The 27,388-nt window shown below is 45.0% G+C and overlaps 1 long non-coding RNA gene across 1 annotated transcript in view; it reads right to left on the bottom strand.

The window, feature by feature from the left end:
* LOC121819669 (uncharacterized) overlaps positions 1 to 27,388 on the bottom strand; it is a 575,865-nt gene that overhangs the window by 510,401 nt on the left and 38,076 nt on the right. The window contains exon 5 of the long non-coding RNA XR_006060015.2: positions 8,040 to 8,192. This is a non-coding gene — a long non-coding RNA (uncharacterized LOC121819669). The remainder of the gene's footprint in view (positions 1 to 8,039; positions 8,193 to 27,388) is intronic.

Here is a 27,388-nt window from a genome sequence, read left to right as displayed (position 1 = left end):
ATGAGAAAACTGAAGCACAGAAAAGTCAAGTAACTTGCCTAAGGTCACACAGCTAGCAAGCTGAAGAGCTAGGCATTGACGGCAAGGAGAACACACTTTCTTTGCTCTGCCCCTAAACCATTATACGTCCCTGAATTCTGTCCCCTCCCCTCACTGTACCTCAGTTTGCTCAGCTGGAGTATGGAGTAAATAACTCTTGTCCTACTCCAACCTGGAGGTATATGGTATAGCTGAAATGAGATTACTGATATGGAAGTGTTGGGGGAAGTGTAAAATGATGCACCAAAGGATGTCTTATTCCCTTAGCTTACAGGGGCCTCTCAGGGAAGAGATGAGGGAGAATGCCCCTCCCTCTGCTGCCATATACAGGGCTCTCATCCTGATTGCCCTCATTTGCACAGTCCAAACCTTCTGGTATCAGGCAATCCAATTAGCCTTTATGATTACTCATAAACTCCCAGTCAGTAGGAATTGACACACTTTTTGGACATACTCAAAGGTCTGGGGGCTGGAAGAGCTGAGGCTCTATTTCTGAGGGTTCTCCCCACATGCACTTTCCAGCACAGAGGCCACAGGATAACCAGACAGCTTACATATTGGTTCACGGCTCCCTGGGCACGTGTCTCAAGACAGACTGAGACAGCCAGGCAGACACTTTTATAACCTAGTCTCAGAAGTCACCTAGCATCACTTCCACCCTAGCCTGTTGGCCAGGGTGATTGCAAAGGTATCTCCTGGTTCAAGAGGACGGGATCTAAACCCAATGGTCAGTGAAGAAGTGTTACCATCACAGGAGCAAAAGAGCCTATGGGATAGGTACTATTGTGGCCATCTCTGAGTAGAACCATCTGCCACAGGCACTTACTATGTTCCAAGCATGGAGCCAAGTGCTTCACAATCATTATGCCTCATTATCACTACACTCACTCTGAAGTGCCATTCTAGTGGGCATAATGGTCTCATTTTACAAAAAAAGGCAGACTGAGATACAGAGAGGGTAAACAACTGACCCAAGTCACATGCCAGCCCGTGGGGTGAGCTAGAAACAAGCCCCAGGAGTGTGTCTGACTCTGAGGCCAGAGAAACAGGGAAGGTGTCCCTTCCATGAAGGAACACACCAGGCAGTAGCTAAGTGACAACATGGGAAGCTTCACATCAGCCTGCTGGGGTTCATGTCCAGGCCCCTCGCCTGCAAACTACACAATCTCACCCAAGCTGCCTCCCTCCCCAAGCTTTTGTGTGTTCATGAGGAAGATGGGCACAACCATCTGTGAGGATGGAGTGAGACAGCACAAGAAAAATGCTTCATACATCACCTGGACTCGTGAGGACTCTATACATGCCAGCTGGTATTACTTTAAAAGCAGTCCAAGAAAGACATCTTAAAAAGACAAACCTGCTAAGACTACCAAAATTGTGTCATGCATCCTCAAAGTTCAGCAAATACTTTTCCTTCATTGGCATCATTAGTGATGCTGTGTAAATCAGCCATTGGATCTCGCTGGCCTGGGAAGTCACACCCCCATGCCTGGTAAAGCAGGTGGTTCTGTCTTGGAGGGCCACTCACAGCCCATCCCAGGAGGGGGCCCTGGGCTGACTCAGCTGCGAGGGCGTCCAGTAACTCATTAAGTCTCAAAAGTTGATTAAACACCCTGTGGGCTTGGGAAGAGAGCTGACACCCAGGAGACCAGAGGATCTCTCCGCACCCTCAGCCTCCAGTGACTCCTCAGACAGAACGTGGGCGTAAAAATTAGAGGGGTTTTCGTACCAGCAGAGCACTTGTCATTCTGGGCACACACATCTCCAGCTTTAACAAGAACAGTTTCCAGCTCACTTCTGAATCTTCAAACTCACGGCCAGCACCCTTCCCTCGTCCATTCCCATGGCTTCAATTACCACCCAAGCTAATGAGTCCCAAATCCATTTCTCTATCCAGATTTCTTTCCAGAGCTGGAGATCGGCCTCCACTCAGATGTCCCACTGATCCCTTAAACTCACCATGTCCCCCCACCACCTTGGACCCATCTTCACCCCTTTGCGTGGGCCACACTCTCCTCCAGGACTCGGTTACAATTCCCACAGTGCACCCAGTAGCCCAAACCAGAAATCTAACTCACTCTGTCCAGCCCCTTGCAGGTGACCCATGACAAGTCGTTGCTTCTGCCCCCTGCATCTCCCCTCTGCCAGGTGCTCTCAGAGAGTAACCCCAGAACTTTCAAACCCATCTCCACCCTCCTCCAAGTCTTTCCCCTCACTGCTTCCATTAGAACTCTGTAAAATGTAAACATGAGTATCGTCGCTCTGTGTGAGGCTTCAGATGAAATCCATACTCCTCACACAGCTCCCGGGCCTTTCTTCATCTAGCCACTGCCCATCCGCTATGGGCTGAATTGGGTCCCCTGCAAAATGCATATATTGGAGCCCAGCCCCTAGTACCTCAGAATGAGACTGTGTAAACAAAAGAAAGCCATTGTCTCATAAATCTGTGTTTCTTGGGCCTCCCTGTGGACTGTGAAAATAGAAGATGCTTATGGGCCCTAAATAGAAGGTGACTAATGCTAATTTGGTTCAGGTACCAGACCCCCATTTAGCATGCAACAACATGGTTGGCCTATAGCCACGTTTGTGTTTATAGTCTCATGTTTGGGAAACTCAAGCCCCAGAATGCCCAGCCATGTTAGCTGCCTGGCCACCTCTCCAGGGCCCAGGACATGCATGCATTCTGGCCTTGCGCACCGAGATCCACTGATAGAAGTGTTCCCACCCCCACCATCCCAGGCTCCTGGGCACGTCCCCTGTACCCTGGCAGCTCAGCTCAGGGTGCCTAGGCCCCGTCTGGAACAGGAGTAGCCTCACTGTTAAGTCCCCTCTTTAACTCTGGGTGCCAGATATTGAACTTGCCTGCATTTTACCTAAACGGAGTGAATCTGAATCTGGCATCTCTGAATAATGACCAGGTTGATTAGAAGAAAAAGAATCTGATTCTAGCTCCATCTGGAACTACAAGGAAGATCCATATATAGATAAATTCCACCTCACCAGCCTTCCATGCCCCCTTCCCAGGTTTGCCTTCCCCCATGTCACTTGTCACTGTCATCTAATTTACTAGGTATTTGCTTTATTTGCTCACCCCTGCCCCCCCCCCCATCATCTCCAGGAGAATGGGGTGAGGGCACCTTGAGGGCAAGAATTTTATCTTTTTTTCCTGCTTCAACACTGCTTGGTACGGAATAGGTGCTTAACGTGTACATGTTGGGGCTTCCCAGGTGGCTCAGGGGCAAAGAATCCACCTGCCAATCCAGGAGACACAAGAGACATGAGTTCAATCCCTGGGTCAGGAAGATCCCCTCGAGGAGGAAACGGCAACCCACTTCAGTATCCTTTTCTAAAGAACCCCATGGACAGAGGAGCCTGATGGGCTACAGTCCATGAGGACACAAAGTTAGACACGACTAAGCATGCACGCGTGCGTGCTGAGTGAACGAATGAGTAACTGAAGGACAGAATGAGCGCACACGTTCTTCCTCCCTCCGCCAGGAAGACACGGAGGTGAGTCTCCACTCTGCCCACTACCTTGGAAATTCCCCTCAGTCCACAGCTGGAACACCCTCCAGTGCCCCTCACACCTCACCTCCCTCTAAATGAGATTTCTGTCTGTGCCTTGTCCATCTGTGGATGCACCCCTGCCCTACAAATGTCCAGGGCCAAGGCAGTTTCTGGTCACAGATGTAAAGCAAGATAGGATCCCATGGATCCTGAAACCCACATAAATAGATCCACCCATGGCCTGGGGTTCCTGTCCCCTGTAGGCCAAGTTCTCAGGGGACAAGAACCTGAGGCTGAGATCTGTGGTGGTGTTGGGGACACTCGCAGTCCATGGGCAACTACTGACTGCGGACAGACAGGAGGAAGCAACAGAGGCCCTGAGGGCTGGAGGGCAGGGGCAGTAGAGACAGCCCTGGGCCAGGAAGCAGGATCCAGTCTTCCAGGCCAGTTCCACAGTCTGCGGCGCAGCAACACAGACTCCTTGAGCTGCAGAGAGATTTCTGGAGCTGTTGTGAGACTAGGAAGAGAACCACCAGGAAGGGGAGCAGGAGAGTGGTCAGCGGCACTGGCTGCTCTTGAACCTTCCATCTACTTCCTAGCTATGACACTCGACCTCCACCCTGTCTTCATTATCTCAGGGTTGACAGGTGGTTAATGAGTTATTATTGTTATTCAATGGAAAAGAATGCAAGATAGTAACTGAATGCCAAGGCAGGAGGAAAAGAAAAGCAAGTATGGTGCAAAGGTATAGTCTTATTATAATTCTCCTTCTGCCTAGTATTCTCCCCTATCCTGGCTCCCACACACTTCTAGGTGGGGGCACATGGTATGGGGCTTGGGTGTGGCTGGGCTGCTGGCCCTGGAATCCTCCCTAAAGCCACAATCTCTTAAGATGGTCTAAGAGACACGTGGCAGTTCAAATGCCAACTCTGCCACTTAGCTGTGTGAACTTCCCCAAGTTAGTCACCTTCTCTGAGCTTCATTTTCCTCCTCCATAATGACAGGTAGCACCAATGTCATATGGTGATGCTTTACTGAACATATCCATGTCCCCAGAGCAAACCCATGCTTGCCAGCCTCTCTGCCTTTGCCTTCATCTGTAAAGGCTTCTTCCTACCTCATCTCTGCCTGCTGGGACCCTCCCTAATCTTTAGGTCACCCCTCAGAAAGCATCGCCTCCACCAAGTTTTTCTCAGTCCATCTCTTACATGTGCCTCTCCTTCCCTTCAACCTCCCGACATGCTACATCTTTCTATGATGTCTACGTGGTAGAGTGCACGAGTGATGCACATGTTTTTATTTCCCGTTTCCTTCTCAACAGCAAGTTTGGAGTCAGACCTGAGTTTGACTCCAGTTTGCCCACTTAATAGCTGTGTGATCCCAGCCCGAGTTCCCTAAACTCTCTGATCCTCCATTTCCCCATCTGTAAAAAGAACATGATAAAACACCTACCTCACAGAGTTTGTAGTGAGAATTAAAGAAGATAATGCATATAAAACATTTAGCACAATGCAGACCATATTATAGTGCCAAGAAATGTTCTTATACTTATCATCATTATTAGCACCACGTTAAGATTTTATTCTGAAAGGCCACCATTCTTTCCCTCTCCAATTCAGACAAATGCAAATCTTGGGGTGAGTTAGTTGTAACACTAGGGAGGTTACATTCTCAATGAAGATCTGTCTGTGCCCCATGCAAAAGGAGAGAAGGGCAAAGAGCTGAAGCCAGGGGGAGTTCCCAAGGTGACTTGTGCCTACTTCTCGGTCTTGACCGTGCTCCCAAGCAAATGGGAGCATAACGTGAAAGATGGCTCCCATGAGCCAAGGGCTTTGCCTGAGGCACCAAGCTGGAAACTTTCTGCATCTTCTTTTTGGACGTCATGACAAATTTGAAGTATAATTCCTCTCCCTCTTTAGGCAAAGATTGTCACTCTTCAGGTGACAATTCTAACCTCCAAGAACATAAGTGACTTTCCCAAGGTCACACAAGCTGTGGTAACATGGCCCAGATTCAAAGCCAGCCAGCTCTCTCTTACTCCAGGGCTCACGGAGACAAGCAGGGCAGGTGGAGGAAGAGGAGAGAATGTTCATCCACCAAGAGTACACACCCCCATGATAAGGCAGGAAAAGCGATCTGGGGAAATGTATGGTTTTATTTACGGAAAATTAATTCAGCATGCAACTTCATCATAATACCATTTCTCGAAACATTAACTCCCATCAATGTTGTAAAAGTCTGGGAAACTGCAAAATGTCTTTTCTTTAAAACAGGCTATTATCTATAAACATCCACTTTCCAGGCCAACCATGATGTCCCCCCTCCCCTTGATCTGTTGATTTTAAATCTAGAAAGGTCAGGGGTGGCCCACATGTTCCTGTGGTTTGAAAAAGGTTCTCAGCAGCCTGCAAGCCCAGGGGAAAGCAATGCTCACTTTAATTGCTCTGTGAATTAGAGCCTCCCCTTTTGGTTTAAATCTACACGAGAAATGTATTTTTAATATTTTCTCCAGTCCTGGAAACAACAGTGAAGCATCTTTTTTCCTTTCTCTTGTCCGACATCGCCCTCTAGTGGTCACAACTCTAATTGAAAAATGGAGACAGGAACCCCACCAGAGACACAAGGGTGCCACCCAGACCCCTTCACTCCCTCACCCGCTCACCCAGCCAGCTATCCCTATGGCTACTCATCTAGGCATCATTGCTTGAGACCCTACTCTGCACCAGGTGCAAGCAACAAAGATTCTAGCTGCTTAGTGATTTGTTTGCTAATGTGGAACTTGAAGGTCTGAAAGAAATGGGCCAGATCTAGAATCCAGAAACCAAGGTTGCAACGCCAGCTCTGCCGCTTATAGCCTGACTGACCCTAGGGATGGAGGTCAGTTCCCTGCTGGACTTATTTCTTCCCCATGCGGGTAGTAGTACCAACCTGCCCATCCTCAAAACAGCATTACATGCATGCACCTTGTCAATCTTTAATTTTCACAACCACCTTACCCTTTGCTCCTGGAGCAAACAGGTTTTCATTACAAATGAAAGGCAAGGGAGCTAATGGGTAAGCCCAGACCATGGCTTCAGAAGCTCTGGGTTCAAATCCTAGTTCTGCCAGTTACTTACCTTGTTACTTTAGACAAACTATTTAATCTCTCTCAGTGTCTATTTTTCTTGTCTGTAAAATGGGCATAATCATAGGGTTCAACAAGATAATTTACACTTTTAAACTTTAGTGTGAGCAAAATCCCCTGGGAATTTTGTTACCAGACCAACCCCTTCTCAAACTTACTGGTTTCTGAATTTCTGAAGATGGCCCAGGCATCTGAGCAGTAGCCAAGCTGCCCAGGTGACTCCAGTATACAACAGCCTTTAACAACAAATAGCATACACCTGGACCCCTGGTTGTCAAGCTTTACCTCACATTGGAATCTTTGAAAATACCTCCCTGTCTAGATTCTGATAGAATGGATGCAGGGGAGAGCCTGGCACTGGGATTAGTAGGAATTCCTAGAGGGATTCTCATTTGTAGCCAGGGCTGAAAATCACTGCCTTAGCCCCATGCCTGAAACAGCTGCGGCTGCTATATAGTCACTAATTTGTGTCCAACTCTTTTGTGACTGCATAGACTGTAGCCCACCAGGCTCCTCTGTCCAAGAGATTTCCAAGGCAAGAATACTGGAATTGGTTGCCATTTCTTTCTCCAGGGGATCTTCCCGACCCAGGGATCGAACCTGCATCTCCTGCTTGGCAGGCAGATTCTTTACCACTGAGCCACCTGGCTTCCCATCTGATACAGAGAAAGTCCTAACACATGTTAAAAGAAGCCCTACTAACACATCCACATCATGACTTGAACACTGAGCCTTTATTCAACAACAACATATCGTGAGCCTCTACCAGGCACCAGGCACTGGCAAAAAAGCGGCCACCCAACCAAAAGAGACAAAACTCTGCCCTCAGGGGGGTCCCAATAATGCAGGGGCCAACTTGTCATTCTGTACGGGGCTCCCAAGATTATGGAGCCCACCCAGGGCATGGAGGTTACATATCATACAGGGCCTTGTGGGTCCAAGTAAGAACTTTTTCTTTTTGAGATGGAACTATTCACACATCCCACAGTTGTCTCTCTTGGTAAAGAAGAGATTTCAAGATGCCATTTTACCTTCGTGAAAGTGTCAGTCGCTCAGTCGTGTCTGACTCTTTGTGACACCATGAACTGTAGCTCACCAGGCGCCTCTGTCCATGAAATTCTCCAGCAAGAATACTGGAGTGGGTAGCCTTTCCCTTCTCCAAGGGATCTTCCTGACCCAGGAATCAAACCAGGGTCTCCTACAACACAGGCAGATTCTTTACAGTCTGAGCCACCAGGGAAGCCCCAGAGAAGAGATTTTAAGATGCCATTTCACCTTCAAAAAAAGGACCATCCCATGGCAAGATTTCCATCGGGGGACCTAGGTAGGGGGAGACACATTTGGTGCACTGAGGCCCGTTCTGACTCACTGTGTCCCATGTGTGTCTGTTCCCCTTTGAGGAAGGCTGTCTGAGAAGGAGATAGGTGACCACCGGTTGGAATGGCCTCTGCCTCCGCTGCTCGCTGTCCAGCAGCCAACACCACCTTCCTCCCAGCAGACTCAGCCGATCAGATGTTTCCAGCTGTACAGGCAAATGGGAATAGTTACTCTTAATTAGAATTTCAGCTCTGCACCTGCTCCCCTTGGCAGGGTTGAGCCTACTTCAGAGGCCAGAGCTTGGAGGGAAAACCCTTTTTCAATCCCTGTAGTTAGTCACTCAGCCAACCCCCAGCTGCTCGTTAGCGCCCATGAGTGAGGCCAGGGAAGCCCCGTGAAATCTTGTTAAATCACTGAGAGCTTGGGGGAGGGACAGTGGAGAGGCCTCTCTCAGCCTTCCTACTAAAATAACTGCCTCCCTGGCTCTCCTCTCCCTGCTTATTTTTATTCACAGTGCCTATGTAAACTGACACTTCACGTTTGTTTACTTCTACTAGTCTGCCCCTCCCACCAGAATGTAAATTCTGTGTTCATCACCCATGGTGTCCACAGCACCAAACGGCGTATAACACCTAGAAGTAGATTTGTTGAATAATTGTTGAATGAATGAATGGATCAATGAATGACTTGTTTTTAGTTGACTCCAGTTAATACCAACTTGGTTGTTATTAAATGCTCCAGCAAGGAGAACTAGAGGTTGGCGGAGAACTGACAACAGCAGTTCTGTGTAAACAAGACAGGAAAGTATGTTTCCCTTGTGAAGAGGGAGGATTCATTCCTTAAGTTTGCAGGGTTTTTTCACTGGAAAGAGGAGAGGGGAGAGGAGGGATCAAATGGGATCACAAACAGGAAACCCAAGTACAGCCATCAGACATGTCCTGCTAGACCTGCAGTTTTTCTGTTTTGTTGGTTGGTTTTTGCTTTTCTGCAAATAGTGTGTTTCCATATCAAAAACCCAGCCTTCCTGGAAAAGCCTCCTGGCAGAGAAGGAGCCCAGTTCCTACAAGGGAACAGCAGCCTGTTGCTGCGGGGCCACTGCCCCCTTTACCCAAGCAGGACTCTCCAGGAGCCCCCTCCTCTGGGCTGCCTCCTCCTCACATTCCCTCCTTAGCCCGGGCTCTGCATGGCTGGCCTTTCCTGCCTCTGCTCTGCTGCTTTACTCTTGGTCTGGGCCTAGGGACTTCCGTGCCCACTCCCAGCGACTGGCCCCAGACTGTACTGGGCAGTGGACTCCACCTGGTTCTCTGCCCTCCCACGGCTGCCAAGCACTGTGCAGTCTCCCAAACCTGTCCACAGAGCCACAACCCTGAGCAGCCAAGGTCACCTGAGGGACACTCAGCATCACTCCTGTGTAACCAAGGCCCAGCCAAGGTGGGTTTAGTCTTTCTCCTTCCCTCATGTGGGAGTTTGGCCACCAGGGTGATTTCATTCAGGTCACCTTCCCCAGCTCAGAAAAATCAGTACCCTCCTTTTTGCTTAGTCTGATAGACATGAACCCCTGCCTTCATGATCTCTGGTCCCCCTCTCCCTTTTATCCCCTGCTTAAGTATTTCGCAACCAATCTCATTCCTTCTCTGCACCCTCAATCATCCAGCCCTGCAAATCGACTCAGCTATCTCTGGCAAACAGCCTGTTCCTCCTTGTTATTAACAAGGTTGAGAAGAGTGGATAATAAATGAGACCTTGCTTTCAAAGGGCTTTCACACCATCAACTCAGAGCCTCCCAAGAACCATACAGGTAGACACTGACAGGTGGAGTTTAACTTTGTCTACGATCAGCAGCCAGATATCAGTGGAGCCAAGTTGGGAACCTATTTTAAGTGTAATTATTTATGTCCTATCAGGAAATTACCATTTTAAAAAATAAGTGAGAGGAAGAGACAGTCCAGATTTTAAAATATGACTTTATTATATGTCAAGGGCAAGATTTATTCCCCCTCCTTAGTACTGTAATTAAAGTAGATGGAATAGATTTGGTATTATATTTGCCTTTCAAACAACCTTTCAGAAACACCTGCATTGCTCTGCAAAAGGAAAACCATTTGCTTATTTATTCACTGCATTAAACAACCACTCATTCACTCAATCAATTGTGCTATACTCTTACTACGTGCCAGGTCCTGGGCTCGACACAAGACAAACATTGGTGAGCAAAGCAGGCCGGCCCTGCCCTCGTGCATTTAGAGTCTGGTAGTAAAGTGACGCATTAAACCAAGATTCACACCAAGAATATGTAATCAGAAAGAACCACCATATGACTCAGCAGTTCCACTCCTAGGTATATATTTGAAGACAATGAAAACACTGATTCAAGAACATATGTGCACCTCACTGGTCATAGCAGCAGTACTTACAATAGCCAATACATGGAAGCTATCTAAGTGTCCATCCACAGATGAATGGATAAAGATGTGGTATATATACGTATATGCACATACATACAATAGGCTGTTGCTCAGCCTTAAAAAGAAGAAGGAAATTCTACCATTTGCAACAACATGGATGAACCTGGAGAGTTAAATGCTTAGTGAAGTAAATCTAACAAATACTGTATGATATCACTCATATGTGGAATCTAAAAAACAAAACATGAATCGATAAAACAGAGACAGACTCATAGCTACAGAGAACAAACTAAAGGTTACCAGTGGGGAGGGACTGGGGAGGGGAGCAAGATAGGGGAAAGGGATTAAGAGGGCCAAACTACTAGATATAAAATAAGATGCAAGAGTGCAATGTACAATTTAAAATGGATAACCAACAAGGACCTACTGTCCAGCACATGGAACTCTGCTCAATATTATGTGGCAGCTGGGATGGGAGGGGAGCTCGGGGGAGAATGGATGCATGTATATGTCTGGCTGAGTCCCTTCACTGTTCACCTGAAACTATCACAATGTTGTTAATAGGCTAAACCCCAATACAAAATAAAAACTTTAAAAGAATACAATGTACAGCAAAGGGGATATAAGCAATATTTTACAACAACTTTTAATGGATTATAGCCTATAAAAATATCAAATCAGTAAGTTGTACACCTGAAACTAACATTATACCATAAATCAACTATACTTCTCCAACACTGTGAGTCTGAGCCTCCCTTTGCCTCTCCTAGATTATCGTAGTCACTTCCTAATTGGTCTTTGGGCTCTACCCTTGCCCCTCCACACAGCAATCAAGGGGCAAGTATGCAGTTTGTGCACATAGACTCTGACCTGGGTGCAGATCTAGGCTCAACCCTGGGACAAGTCACTTAAACTCTGTTTCCCCATCTCTCAATCAGGAGTGATAAAACTGATGTCAGAGCTGACTGAGCATTCTGATTGAGCATTCGGTAGATGGTGAGTGTATCCCGCTTAACTTGACTCCTGGTTTATAACGAGTGCTCCATCTCAGTTCAGTTGCTCAGTCATTTCTGACTCTTTGCAACCCCATGCGGCATGCCAGGCTTCCCTGTCCATCACCAACTCTCAGAGCTTGCTCAAACTTATGTCCAAAGAGTCAGTGATGCCATCCAACCATCTCATCCTCTGTCATCCCCTTTTCCTCCTGCCTTCAATCTTTCCCAGCATCAGGGTCTTTTCAAATGAGTCAGTTCTTCACATCAGGTAGCCAAAGTTTGGAGTTTCAGCTTCAGCATCAGCCCTACCAATGAATATTCAGGACTGATTTCCTTTAGGATGGCCTGGTTAAATCTCCTTGCAGTCCAAGGAACTCTCAAGAGTCTTCTCCAAGCCACGGAAGATGCTTCTCCTTCAAACCCATCAATTCTTCGACACTCAGCTTTCTTTACAGTCCAACTCTCACATCCATACATGACTGCTGGAAAAACCATAGCTTTGACTAAACGGACCTTTGTTGGCAAAGTAATGTCCTGCTTTTTAATTTACTGTATAGGTTGATCATACCTTTTCTTCCAAAGAGGAAACATCTTTTAATTTCATGGCTGCAGTCACCATCTGCAGTGATTTTGGAGCCAAAAAAACACAATAAAGTCTGTCACTGTTTACACTGTTTCCCCATCTATTTGCCATGAAGTGATGGGATCAGATGCCATGATCTTAGTTTTCTGAATGTTGAGTTTTAAGCCAAATTTTTCACTGCCCTCTTTCACTTTCATCAAGAGGCTCTTTAGTTCTTCACTTTCTGCCATAACGGTGGTGTAAAGAGCAATATTGGTTAGGAACCTGGAATATCAGGTCCATGAATCAAGGTAAATTGGAAGTGGTCAAACAGGAGATGGCAAGCATGAACGTTGACAAATTTAGGAATCCAGGAACTAAAATGGACTGGAATGGGTGAATTTAACTCAAATGACCATTAAATCTACTGTTGTGGGCAAGAATCCCTTAGAAGAAATGGAGTAGCCATCATAGTCAACAAAAGAGTCTGAAATGCAGTACTTGAATGCAATCTCAAAAACGACAGAATGATCTCTGTTCATTTCCAAGGCAAACCATTCAGTATCATAGTAATCCAGGTCTAGGTCCCAACCAGTAATGCTGAAAATGTTGACCATTTCTATGAAGACCTACAAGACCTGCCAGAACTAACACCCTAAAAAGATGTCCTTTTCATTATAGAGGACTAGAATGCAAAAGGAAGTCAAGAAACACCTGGAGTAACAGGCAAATTTGGCCTTGGGGTACAGAATGAAGCAGGGCAAATGCTAATAGAGTTTTGCCAAGAGAATGCACTGGTCATAATAAACACCATCTTCCAACAACACAAGAGAAGACTCTACACATGTACATCACCAGATGGTCAATACAGAAATCAGATTGATTATATTTTTGCAGCCAAAGATGGAGAAGTTCTAGACAGTCAACAAAAGCAAGGCCAGGAGCTCACTGTGGCTCAGATCATGAACTCCTTACTGCCAAATTCAGATTTAAATTGAAGAAAGTAGAGAAAACCACTAGACCATTCAGATATGACCTAAATCCAAGGAACAAGCGTCTTTTAATTTCATGGCTGCAGTCACCATCTGCAGTGATTTTGGAGCCCAAGAAAATAAAATCTCTCACTGTTTCCATTATTTCCACATCTATTTGCCATGAAGTGATAGGACCAGATGTCATGATCTTCATTTTCTGAATGTTGAATTTTAAGCGAACTTTTTCACTGCCCTCTTTCACTTTCATCAAGAGGCTCTTTAGTTCTTCTTCACTTTCTGCCATAAGGGTGGTGTCATCTGCATATCTGAGGTTATTGACATTTCTCCTGACAATCTTGACTCCAGCCTGTGCTTCATCCAGCCTGGCATTTAGCATGATGTATTCTGCATATAAGTTAAATAAGCAGGGTGACAATATACAGCCTTGACGTACTCCTTTCCCGATTTAGAACCAGTCTGTTGTTCCGCGTCCAGTTCTAACTGTTGTTTCTTGAACTGCATACACATTTTTCAGAAGGCAGGTCAGGTGGTCTGGTATTCCCATATCTTTAAGAATTTTCTACAGTTTGTTGTGATTCACACAGTCAAAGGCTTTGGCATAATCAATAAAGCAGAAGTAGATGTTTTTCTGGAACTCTCTTGCTTTTTTGATGATCCAAGCGATGTTGGCAATTTGATCTCTGGTTCCTCTGCCTTTTCTAAATCCAGCTTGACCATCTGGAAGTTCACATACTGTTAGAGCCTGGCTTGGAGAATTTTGAGATTACTTTGTTAGCATGTGCTGCTGCTGCTGCTAAGTCACTTCAGTCGTGTCCGACCCTGTGTGACCCCATAGACAGCAGCCCACCAGGCTCCCTCGTCCCTGGGATTCTCCAGGCAAGAACACTGGAGTGGGCTGCCATTTCCTTCTCCAATGCATGAAAGTGAAAAGTGACAGTGAAGTCGCTCAGTCGTGTCCAACTCCCAGCGACCCCATGGACTGCAGCCTACCAGGCTCCTCTGTCCATGCGATTTTCCAGGCAAGAGTACTGGAGTGGGGAGCCATTGGATGAGTGCCATTGTGCGGTAGTTTGAATATTCTTTGGCATTGCCTTTCTTTTGGGATTGGAATGAAAACTGACCTTTTCCAGTCCTGTGGCCACTGCTGAGTTTTCCAAATTTGCTGGCATATTGAATGCAGCACTTTCACAGCATCATCGTTTAGGATTTGAAATAGCTTTACTGGAATTCCATCACCTCCATAGCTTTGTTCGTAGTGATGTTTCCTAAGGTCCACTTGACTTTTCATTCCAGGATGTCTGTCTGTAGGTGAGTGATCATACCATTGTGGACCATCTGGTCGTGTCCATGTGTAGAGTCTTCTCTTATGTTGTTGGAAGAGGATGTTTGCTATGACCAGAGGAGGTTTGCATTCTCTTGGCAAAACTCTGTTACCCTTTGCCCATAAATGTGAGCTATTGTTACGATGATCCTCATATTCCCTCAAGGCCAGTTCTGCGAGTTGGGCATCAGTTGTTGCTTATGCTGGTCAGGAAACCAGGCAATGCCTAAGTCATTATATGTCAGTCTCTCATTCTTCCCCAGCCTATGATGACTACTGAGCAACAATTGCAGCTCCATCACTGGTGTCTGTCACGCATCAGGGATGGCACCGATACTGTCACCTTGGTGCAAAGTTTTGAAACGTGATGTGGGATAGTGTTTGGACAGCTGTTTCCTTCACTCACAATGAAACCACTTCCTGAAACACCTATTCCCCAGACCCAGAGGGGAGCCCTGACTTTTGCAGGCTCAACTCTGAGGCAAGATTTTGCCGTAACATCCTGGAAGCAGTCTTGGCCAAGAGAGGAGGCGGGTGTGGCTGGGGCAGAGCTGTTGCTCATGAAGTTTATGTCCTACTGTGGGATTTCCAAACTATGAAAATAAAGCTCATCTTTTTGAAGAACAAACATCACAGGCTGGGGAACACAGACCCTCTGGTGAGGGATCCCCAACCAGGCCCCTATAATTACCTTATATCATCTTTTCTCACTCCATCTCCTTCCTGCAAGGCTTCAGGTTCAGACTGCAGAGTCTGAAAGATGTGAGTTCAAGTCCCAGCTCTGCCACTGGCTGGCTGTTTGACCTGGGGCAACTCTGAACCCTCTTTGAACCTCGGTTTCTTCATCTATGAAGTGAGAAACAATAATAGGAGCTGTGTTGCAAAAGTAATAAACATCATACTGAAAATGGGGAAGCAGCAAAGGACAGCAGTTAGGATGGGCTCTGGAGTTTGAATCCCACTGCTTCCGCTCACTGGCTGACCTTGGAACAAGTTACTTAATCTCTCTGTTTGTCTCATCTGCAAAGGAGGGTAACAATTGTTCTTCCCTCGATGGCACACTGTGGGAACTAAAGGTGCTAACGTAGGCAAAGAGCCTTGGACAGAGGCTGACACTTAGGAAGTGCCCACCCTTGCCTTTATCTCCACCCACTTTCTGTAGCCCTTAGGGAACTGACTGGTGAGGAGCCTGGGCAGAAGGGAGGTCCCAAGATAGGTATAACCCATCATTCCTTCCATAACAAAGAGAATTCATCGCAGTCTTCCTTGCTTTTCAGAAAGCTTTACAACCAGTCGTGAACTGACTCCTGAAAGAGAAGCAGCTGGGACCTGCCTAGGACGAGTCTTCCTGCAGAACTGCCAGGGAAGACAGGCAGGCAGTCACAATTTCTGAAGGGACAATAGACTAACACAGACATATGGAAGTCTCCCACAGTGGTGCCAGGATGTATGATTCCAGGCCTCTCTGTGAGTTCCTGCTCTTCAGGACTCTTTCGAAGACAAAGTCCAATAGGACATAAAAGGATGTCTCATCAGACAGCATGCTGATGGTCATTGCCATATCACAGGCACAAAGGTGAGCCAGTCAATGGGTGGCTGTCATCTGATACAGAAGACGCACAGACAAGACATGGCTGGATGCACAGACAGTACATGCCAGATGCTGCACACAGAAGATAGGTTCTCCAGAACCCTGACAGCTGGGACATTTGCTCTCTGGGGTTGCTCTGGGGCCTCAGAACAGAAGGGACCTGGGGCAGGATCACTTTTGTTTGGGCTAGGGGGACACAAGTCCCCTCCTCCCTATGCTGTATGTTATTATCAGTGTCTTATCAGAAAGACCTGGGTATAAATATGGCTGAGTAATCCTGGGGCCCAGGCATTTCCTGTGTAAGGTTTAATTTCCCCCATCTGTTGAATGGAGTTGATGGTGGGACAATGTCATAGGATTGTTAGAATTAAATGACTCACTCCACATATGTGCTAAGAACGATGCCAGGCACACTTTTTTGCATTCAATAATTTGCTTTCAGTAAGTGGTTATTGCCATTGTAGTTGGAAATACTCTGTTTTTATTCTCCAAATTCCAGCGTACATCCAGCCTCTCAATTTCCTGACACAAAGCAGCATCCAACTCTCTATAAGCCTCACAGAAATTGAGGGACTGTCCAGAAAGACAAGGCAAGCTAAAAGTGAGGTCCAAGAAAATAATAACAAATGAAACAACAGACAAAGGATTAATTTCCAAAATATCCAAGCAGCTCATACAACTCAATGCCAGAAAAACAAACAGTCCAATCAAAATGTGGGGAAAAGACCTAAACAAACATTTCTCCAAAGAAGACATACAGATGGCTAACAAACACATGAAAAGATGCTCAACATCGCTCATTATTAGAGAAATACACATCAAAACCACAATGAGATATCACTTCACACCAGTCAGAACAGCCATCATCAAAAAGTCTACAAATAATAAATGCTGGGGAAAGCGTGGAGAAAAGGGAAAGCTCTTGCATTGTTGGTGGGAATGTAAGATGATACAGCCACTATGGAAGTTTGGAGATTCCTTTAAAAACTAGGAATAAAACCACTATATGACCCAGCAATCCCACTCCTAGGTATATACCCTGAGGAAACCAAAATTGGAAAAGACGCATGTATCCCATTGTTCATTGCAGCACTATTTACAATAGCAACTTAGATGTCCATCAACAGATGAATGGATAAAGAAGTTGCGGTACATATACACAATGGAATATTACTCAGCCATAAAGAGGAATGCGTTTGAGTCAGTTCTGATGAGCTGGATGAACCTAGAACCGATTATACAGAGTGAAGTGAGTCAGAAAGAGAAAGAGAAATATCATATTCTAACACACATATACAGAATCTAGAAAAATGGTACTGAAGAATTTATTTACAGGGCAGCGATGGAGAAACAGACATAGAGAGTAGACTTATGGACGTGGGGAGAGGGGAGGAGAGGGTGAGATGTATAGAAAGAATAACATGTAAACTTGATAGCCAATGGGAATTTGCTGTGTGGCTCAGAAAACTCAAACAGGGGCTCTGTATTAACCTAGAGGGGTGGGATGAGCAGGGAGGTGGGAGCAAGGTTTGAAAGGGAGGGGATATATGTATACCTATGGCTGATTCATGTTGAGATTTGACAGAAAACAACAAAATTCTATAAAGCAATTATCCTTCAATAAAAAAAAAATTTTTTTTTAAAAGTGAGGTCCAATCTATGTTTACAGGGAATAGATAAACAGATGCAGGGGAGGGTTGGATTTGGTTATTCACGTATTCATTGATTCATTCATTCAATTATCCAATAACTATGTACTGAGAGACTACTGTATGTCAGGCCCTGTTCTGGCTCCTGGGACCTTAAGAAAGGATGAGAGGATAATTTAACTCCCTCAAGTTAGCTCTATCAATTGCTGTGGTGCCCCCAAACTCCTGCATATACAGAGTCTGTAAGGCAGTAAAGGAAAGCAGCCTAGAAGCCAGAAGACCTGGTTCTTTCAGCAATGTTTCTGCCTGCTAGCTGTAGGATATTGGGCAAAGCCCTTACCTTGTCAATTCCTTTAAATAGAAAATTAAGATGAAGACAATGATTCAGCCTCTGGTTTTCTACAGGGCTATTGGAAAAATCAAGTAAGTAATACATGAGAACCTGCTTTTCAATATGGGAGCAGTTTACATATGTGAGAAACTTATTATTGTAAAATTTGTAATAAAGACCTTCTTGACAAAAGGACCATATTTTGCAGAAACCTAGCGCTCTCAGGGGAAAATCAAGAGGGAATAGTTCCATGTCTGTGCGATTCTCAGCCACCCACACTGGTCAGGGTCACCCTGCCTTTAGGCTCAGGGCACCAGTAGTCCATTGGCCTCTTAGGCTCAGGGGGCTACCATCAGCCCAGGTGCACCCTCACTCACACTCCCATCCCCTCTGAGCCCCCAGAGGAGGGTCTGGCCTATGGGCCTTTCTCCTGGAGGCACTTGGCTCTTCACTAAGAACTAAAGCCCCACCTGAGTTGGAATGTATGAAGCACCCAGGTCTAATCCAAGGGGTACTAGCTAGATACGTTTTTTTTTTCCTTTTTATGGAAAGTTTAAATAATGAAACTTGAGAAATGAAAAGAACTACAAAGTGAAATCAGAAAAAAAAAACAAAACTGTAGTATCTCCTCCCAGGATGTTTCTGTTCTCTCTAGGAAATACCCCAAAATGCAGACTTTCCTTTCTAACTCTGGATTCATCCTTACACATCATCATTTCTGCCAAGTTAAGTTAGTCAAGATAGTCACCAAAGTCTGCTCGGGTTTGAAGCGGGAGAATACTGACCCTCCCCCAGCCCCAACCCAACTTCAACGGAGATGCGTCACATTACAAAAATATCCATCAAAGAGCAGCATGTACAGTGGGGTATACATTGCCATGGCTATCTTTGGAAAATTCTACCTGCCACACTAGCTTTTTAATGAAAGCAGAAAAGCTCTCATTAAAAACTAATGAATCAGGCTGAAAAATAAAATGCAAAGCAATGAATTATTATAGGCATTACTACTGCAAGAAAACAGCATGCTTACCACACCATCCCCCTGGAACATATTTTGACAATAATGACACCAGTGATGTTTCTCACCCTATAAAGTGTCTCTGTATCATGATCTCTAATCCAGCAATGCTGTCTACTTCCCAGGGGGGAAAACAGGTTCCCAGCAGTAGGTGCCCTGCCCTGCGTCACACACTGGTTAATGACAGTATTAGTTTGAACCCAAGGCTTCTGACTTCAATTGTGGTGTCCTTTCCACATCTGACCAGCAACTAGATTGAGTGATATTTAGCTCCTGTTTCAGAGAGCACAAAAGCCCTCTGAAATTTTCAGTCTAGTAATCATGTTCTAGATGTGGCTTTGCTGCAGTTTGAGTTGGAGCGAATCACTTTCCTCTCTGAGATTCAGTCTCTGCATCTACAAATGTAGAGGATTCCACTGGAGGAGTTTAAAGTTCAAAAAAATTTTTTTCTTAAGCAACCACACCCTTTCCCCAAGTAAAACCTTATCAAGATTCCCATTCCATGAAACATCTATTCAAAAGCAAAGCTGCTCTACCCACCAGAGCTAAACATGCAGCCAAGCTATGCTTCATTCATGAATATACACTCGACACAAATGCATTCATCTGTCCGCCACAAAGATCAAACCAGTCAATCCTAAAGGAATATTCATTGAAAGGACTGATGCTGAAACTGAAGCTGAAGCTGAAGCTCCACTACTTTGGCCACCTGAAGTGAAGAGCTGTTTCGTTGGAAAAGACCCTGATGTTGGGAAAGACTGAGGGAAAGAGGAGAAGGGGGCGACAGAGGATGAGATGACTGGATGGCATCATCAACTCAATGGACATGAGTTTGAGCAAATTCCAGGAGACCGTGAAGGACAGGAAAGCCTGGCGTGCTGCAGTCTATGTGGTCACAAAGAGCTGGACACAACTGAACTGCTACAGTCCACCACAAGACTTGTGCTGAATGTTCATGGCAGCTGTGTTCATAATACCAAAACCTGGAAACAACCCAAGGGTTCAAGAGTGAAAAAGATCAGCAAATTGTGGTGTAGTCACACAACAGAATTCCACACAGCCATGAAAAAGGACAGGCTACTTCTGCCTGAAAACACATGGATAAATCTCTCAGATATAATTTTGAGTGAAAGAAGCCAGACATGAAAGAGCATAAACTTTGTAATTTCATTTATTTAAAGGCTCAAAATGGGCAAAATCAGAATGGTGGTTACCTGCGGGGAGGATGTTGTTCTGACAGCATAGAGCCTGCCCAGGGGAGCAAAAAGTGTTCTTTACCTTGATCTGAGTAGCAGCTACACAGATGTATACATATATAAAAATTCATCAAGCTTTATCATTGAAATTCCTATACCTTATGTCATGTAAGTTGTACCTCAAAAAAAAGGTAAAAAAGTGGAGTTCCTATGGCTGAAGTAAGACAGAGGGTTTTGAAGATCCATTAGCTAAGGCTTTACCCCATTATTTCCATCCACCCATCCCTTGGGGGACCCTAAGGGGCCACAGGACACAGTATTAAAGACCACCAGACTCGACCATCTCTAAGGAAAGAGCAGAGCCAACAGATTCGCTTTGAGAATTCAGCTTTAGTCACTTTGCCTCAACATCACCCTACAGTTGACAGCTGCTTCAAACACCCAACTTTTCATGTGATGTTCTTACCCTTGTTCTCACCACCTTCTTCCCCACCCTGCAATCCCCAAAGCCCATGTGCTGCTCCCGGGACCAAAGCTCCCTGTTCACCCTCCCTAAGCATCACTACCTCCCTCCAACTTCCTAAGAAGGCCCATGCAAGCTTCCCTCCTGGTGGTCAGCACAAGCTTTCCTTCTTGTGGTGAGCATAAGCTCTCAGGCCCATCCACTGAGGTTCAAGTCCTGGCTCCTCTACTTGCAGCTTCTTGTGCTATGAGGTTGTTAATCGTACAGACCTCACTGAATTGTTAGGAGAATGAATGAAGATAATACATGGAGAAGACTTAGTACAGTGTCTAATCCATCCTGGGTGCTCAGTAAGTGTTAGCTATTGTTCTGATCAGTATCTGTTCTTCAGTTCTGTCCTTGGTTGCTCAAGGCTAGAGAATATATAGCTTTTAAAAACCAAAATAATCTTGTAAAATGCTTACCACATGCTTTGTTGAACTTCATCCTCACATCCTAGCCTCCTGAGTAGACTGAGGTTAGGTTTCCAGAGTCACACAGCTGATCAATCAGTGATGGAGTCAAAACTCTAACCCAAACTCTCCTGACCCCAAAGCCCATCACAGTCTGAGCTCTTGGCTACTTGTTTAGTGAACCACATAACAGAATTGACAGAGAAGGTACCCAATCCTAAGAGACTGTATACTGGAGCCACCAGTGTGATCGAGTTTGGAATCAAACAAATCCAGATTCTAATCCTGGGTTGTGTGGTTTACTAGTTGTGTGATTTGCACTAATTATTTAGTTTCTCCTAGCCTCAATGAGCTCATCTGTAAACTGAGACACAGTAGTGAAATGCATTAAAGGAGCTTCCTAATTGTAGCCAAAAGGAAAGAAACGTTAACCCCGGGGATTTCCGGCATCATGGGATACTGAGGAGGAGTGATTTGGGGAAGGGACCTTATACTTCACCCATGTTTGTTCAGTTCAGAACAGAACCCCTTATCCAGGGACAATCCCTTCTAAGATTAGGGAGTTTTTTAAAGATCAAATGATACTGAAGTACAAAATGTTAAATTTGTCTGTGGTTCTGGTCTCTCTTCCCTTGTCAGTTTTAAAAAACAGTTGCTAAAAACTAACCTCCCCTCTCAGCCTATCTTCCTCTTCTTGTTTCTAAGTCAAAGACTATATTAGAATTCAAGCTGGTTTTAGTTTTCAATTAGCCCATCTTTCAAATTCTCTGTTTCTTATCAGTCAGGACATTACTTTCTCTCCCTACCTCATTCTGGACAGCTATGCCTTAAGTGAGAGGAATTAGGGTTACATCTTAGACCTTGTAAGTTCGGACTCCCAGGTTGCTCTGAGAAGCAAGTGGTTGGAACAGTGACTCAGAGTCAGAAGGGAAGGATTTGGCAATAAATGTGGGTTTAAAAGGTCTGATATCCATACACACTCGCTTCAGAAACTTTCACCACCCCCAAGAGGACATTGGGGCAATCATGCTCTCTCTCTCACCTCCACATACATTACTGAGGCTGCAACTCCTTCTGTTGACCGCCCCCCTCTTTTTCCCCCTGCAGCATTGCCTCTGATGGCCAATGAATCAAGACTGCACCTCTCCAGGCCTGAAAGAACATCATCATGTGAACTGAGCATAGTCAAGCAACTGGGGACAGTCCAGTCTACCTGGTAGGGCAATTTGGCCACCAGAACTGAGTCTTTAAAAGGTTGATACTCAGTGTCTCAAATTATACTCGGTTTATTAAGGAGCCCCAGCTTGCAGGGTATCAAACACAACTTTATCTCCAATTGTGTACTCTCAAATCCTCTTTAACAATGCTTAACATCATTTTGGTCCAATTCTATTTAATTCTAATTATTATAGATTATTCAGTCCCATTTTGTTTCCATAGAACTCTGTAGAATTGGATGTTTTTGCTGATCACAGAGTTATAATGATCAAATGTCAGTGAGAAGTAAACCTCCCAAAGGATCTAGAAACCTGGAAAAAGAAAACAGGAACGTTAGAACGGGAGGCTAAAAAGTGACAAGGATTTCCAAAAAGAGTTCAGTTAGTGCTGTCATCCTGCTGCAGTCCTGACAGCAGAAGGTAGGCAGGCACTGGTTAGGGACACTCTTCCTGTCCTGGGGTATGAATCCCAACTATGCCATTTGGATAAGTTAATTTCCCTTGGACTCAGTTTCCACATTTGGGATGCTGTGGGAATTAAAGAAGCATCACAACTGCAGTGTCTGGTACACAGAAGGATTTCAACAAGTATTAACCACCATTACTATTTGTGCCCTGAAATTTCGGAATAATTAATTGTGGCTGTGAACTCTTGAATGAGTCTGTTATTGCAATTTACACAGAGAAAGTGCTTTATGGTCTAAAAGTACACCTTTGCAATAAAAACTGAAATGTGTCACCATCTATCTCCCATCAAATTGGAAAATAATACTGCCCAGTGCTAGTGATAATGTGCGGAAGTAGACATGGCTTTGCTGTTGATGGGAATGTAACTGAGAAGTGCTATTTGACAATATGTATCAGCTCCCTTGAACATCCACTCTGGGACCAAGCAAGATAGGGAGAAAAGTAATGTAGTGGCAAAGGGCTGAGCAGAGATGGGAGTAGGATGTCTGCTAGAGGCAAAATGCAGAATCTAGGATGAATCCATGGAATTCACAGATCTTTAAAGAGTTCCAGACATTCCAAGGAGCAGATGTAAAATGTGTGGTCCAGCAAATCAAGTCTCACAGGATTATCGCTTGGATGTTAGGAAAAATGCTAATCTCTTAAGACTGGAAACATACAAAAAATACATCTCTAGCTGCCAATTGCATGTCCCCACCCAGAGATCTCAGTCATCTTCGCCTCAGCACACCCAGGTTGGACCAATTGACTGACCACACTCCCCACCCAAAACTATTTGTCTTCCAGCAGTCCAGTCTCAACAAGCAGCATAAAAGATACCACAACTTGCTGGTTGTTCCAGCCCCAACCTGAGTGGTCATCCCTGAATTTCATTTTCCCTTCACCAATGAGGCATCTCCCCAAAACCCTACATTCAATCATTCAACAGATCTGGTTTATTCTCCTTCCAAAATATATCCTGAACCCAGTGACTTCTCTCAGTCTCCTCTGCTACCATCTGATCTAGACCACCATTATTTCCCACCTGGACAAGCCTTGTTGATTATCTTACTTCTACTCTTAATCCCTCTAAGTCATTTTCCAGGTAACAGTCTGAATGTCCTTAAAAGGACAAAAGATAAACCAGATTGAGTCACTGGATCAACCAGATGAACACTCATCAATTTCATGCTGTCAATCTCTTCGTCTTTGTCTACCATCCACCTTCCCTTCACCCACTACCCTGTAGACACACAGACATACTTTCTCCCTGTGAACCCCACACACTCATGGCCTTTCCCCTTTGCTCTTCCTTTGGCCTAGGAAACTCCATTGTTAGCTCTTCCCAACCTTCAGATCTTTCCTCAAAGAGGTCTTCCCTTGATAGACCACCCAAAAGAGCCGCTCTAGTCACTATCACAATACCTGTTCAATTTCATTCACAGCAGTAATCTCCAGCTGAAATTCTTTTATTTGTTGACTTGTACACTGCTTGTGTTCCCTACCACCTCATACCACTAGAATGTGAGCTCCACGAAGGTAGAAGCCTGCTTATCTCATTCATTGTTTATCCTCAGCATCCAGGGCATGAAAAGTACTCAATAATTAGGGGGAACAAATTAGTGAATAAATATAAAATCTGGGTCAAACAAGTTCATGGTGCCTCCCCCTCTAGGGTCCTCTGGCCATTGATGACTTCAAGGCTGGTGGTGGGAGAAGAGGGCAGAGAAGTGGGAGAAGAACAGGCCACCAGTTCTGATGGAGAGACAAGGAAGAGTGCTTCTTGGTTAACCATGGGGAAAGCCACAGGAGAGCTCAAGATTTGGTCCAGGCTTTCACGGCAAGTTGACGGCAGGAGGAGAAGCTAGTTTCTGCCCCTTGGCACTTGTCCAGGTGATTGCTCCAGATGTGTCTTGTCACTACCTCTACTGGGCTATTTCACAATGGTGTAAAGTGGATGAGAAGTAACTCCATCCCAGAGGAAATTCTCTTGGGACATCTGGTCATGAGGTATGCAGGAAGTTGATTAATGAATAAGCATTAAGATGATGAAATGCTAAAATATCACTGCCTGGTATGCAGCACAACAGAGATCCCTTAACTTAGTACTGAAGGCACACCACTCTTTAGCCTCTTTCCAGATCTGAGGTCTCGTATGACCTCATTTTCCGCAAAAATGGGAAATACAATGATAAGCAAATAATCAGCAAAGTCCCTTTCAGCCCTGATGTATATATATATATAGAGAGAGATAGAGATATAGATATAGATAGGCTGTGCTGGGTCTTTGTTGCTACATGAGGGCTTTCTCTGGTTACAGAGAGCAGGGGCTACTCTCTAGCTGCAATGCATTGACTTCTCACTGTGGTGGCTTCTCTCGTTGTAGAGCACAGGCTCTAGAGCATGCTGGCTTCAGTAGCCATGGCACGTGGGCTCAGTAGTTGTGGTGCATGGGCTTAGCTGCTCTGCACCATGTGAGATCTTCCTGGACCCGTGTCCCCTCCATTGGCAGGCATATTCTTAACCTCTGGACCACCAGGGAACCCTCAACCCAGATATTTTAGAATGCTTCTCTTAGACATGAGTTCCTTCCCTAAGCCAAATTGATGTACTTACTATCCTTCCTGTCCCCTACCTATGTATGTGTGCATGCTACGTCCCTTCAGTCATATCCAACTCTTTGTGACTTGATGGACTGTAGCCTGTCAGGCTCCTCTGTCCATGGGATTCTTCTGCCAAGAATACTGGAGTGGGTTGCCATGCCCTCCTCCAAGGGATCTTCCCAACCCAGGGACCAAACCCATGTCTCTTATATCTCCTGCATTGGCAGACAGGTTCTTTATCACTAGCCTCATCTGGGAAGATCCACCTACACATAAACCTAAAAATACTTGCTTTTGTTTGTACTTCCCCTCTATTAATAATTCTGTCATGTCCTCTCTGCTCTCTGAAATACTGTATAAGCCTCAATAATCAATGGAATTTCTACTTCTACTCTTCTTCCTTATTTGTCCCAACTGAAAATATTATCCTTTTATAAACAATCAGGCATTTATTGTCTAATCCAGGAGTTGGTAAACAGCAGCCTGCAGACCAAATCCAGGTCAAATCTGTTTGTTTTACAAATATAGTTTTATTGGAACACAGACATGTAATTCATTTGCCTGTTGTTTATGGCTGCTCCTGCTGCACTGCAAGACAAGATTAAGTAGTTATAACAGAAACAGTTACAACTGGATTTAGAAAAGGCACAAAACAAGAGACCAAATTGTCATCATTGGTTGGATCATAGAAAAAGCAAAAGAATTCCAGAAAAACAACTACTTCTGCTTTATTGACTATGCCAAAGCCTTTGACTGTGTGGATCACAACAAACTGTGGAAAATTCTGAAAGAGGGGAATACCAGACCACCTGACCTTCCTCCTGAGAAACCTGTATGCAAGTAAGAAGCAACAGTGAGAAGCAACAGTTAGAACCGGACATGGAAAACCGGACTGGTTCCAAACTGAGAAAGGAGTACGTCAAAGCCATATATTGTCATCTTGCTTATTTAATTTCAATGCAGAGTACATCATGTGAAATGCCAGGCTGGACGAAGCACAAGCTGGAATCAAGATTGCTGGGACAAATATCAACAACCTCAGATATGCAGATGATATTACCCTTATGACAGAAAGTGAGGAGGAACTAAAGAGCCTCTTGATGAAAGTGAAAGAGGAGAGTGAAAAAGCTGGCTTAAAGCTCAACATTCAAAAAACCAAGATCATGGCATCCAGTCCCATCACTTCATGGCAGATAGATGGGGAAACAATGGAAATAGTGACTGACTTTATTTTCTTAGGCTCCAAGATCATTGCAGATGTTAATTGGAGCCATAAAATTAAAAAATGCTTGCTCCTTGGAAGAAAAGCTATGACCGACCTAGACAGCATATTAAAAAGCAGCGACATTACTTTGCCAACAAAGTCCCATCTAGTCAAAGCTATGGTTTTTCCAATAGTCATGTATGGATGTGAAAGTTGGACCATAAGGAAAACTGAGCGCTGAAGAATTGGTGCTTTTGAACTGCAATGTTGGAGAAGACTCTTGAGAGTCCCTTGGACTGCAAGGAGATTAAACTAGTCCATCCTAAAGGAAATCAGTCCTGAATATTCATTGGAAGGACTGATGCTAAAGCTCAAGCTCAAACTCTAATACTTTGGCCACCTGATGCGAAGAACTGCCTCATTTGAAAAGACCCTGATGCTGGGAAAGATTGAAGGCAGGAGGAGAAGGGGACAACAGAGGATGAAATGGTTGGATGCCGTCACTGACTCAATGGACATAAGTTTGAACAAGCTTCAGGAGTTGGTAATGGACAGTGAAGCCTGGCATGCTTGAGTCCATGGTGTTGAAAAAAGTTGGACATGACTGAGCGACTGAACTGAACTGTACTGGAATGGGTAGCCTATCCCTCCTCCAGCATATTTTCCCAACCCAGGAATCAAACTGGGGTCTCCTGCATTGCAGGTGGATTCTTTACCAGGGAAGCCCTGAACTGAACGGAAACAATATGGCCCACAAAGCCTGAGTGTTTACTGTCTGGCCCATGACAAAAATAAGTTTGCCAACTTCCGGCTAATCTGTGCTTCTCAAACTTGAGTACACAAAGATCCAGAATGGGTTCTATACATAAGATATCCAACAAAGTCACTGGGTCAACACAGGGTATCTTGTTGAAGCACAGATTTTACTAGAAGACTAGGGAGAAAAAATGGA

Source organism: Ovis aries, chromosome 5 (assembly GCF_016772045.2).
Source record: "Ovis aries strain OAR_USU_Benz2616 breed Rambouillet chromosome 5, ARS-UI_Ramb_v3.0, whole genome shotgun sequence".
Classification (NCBI taxonomy): domain Eukaryota; kingdom Metazoa; phylum Chordata; class Mammalia; order Artiodactyla; family Bovidae; genus Ovis; species Ovis aries.
Note: the sequence above shows the minus strand (reverse complement) of the source record. Positions and strands in the feature narration are given on the sequence as shown.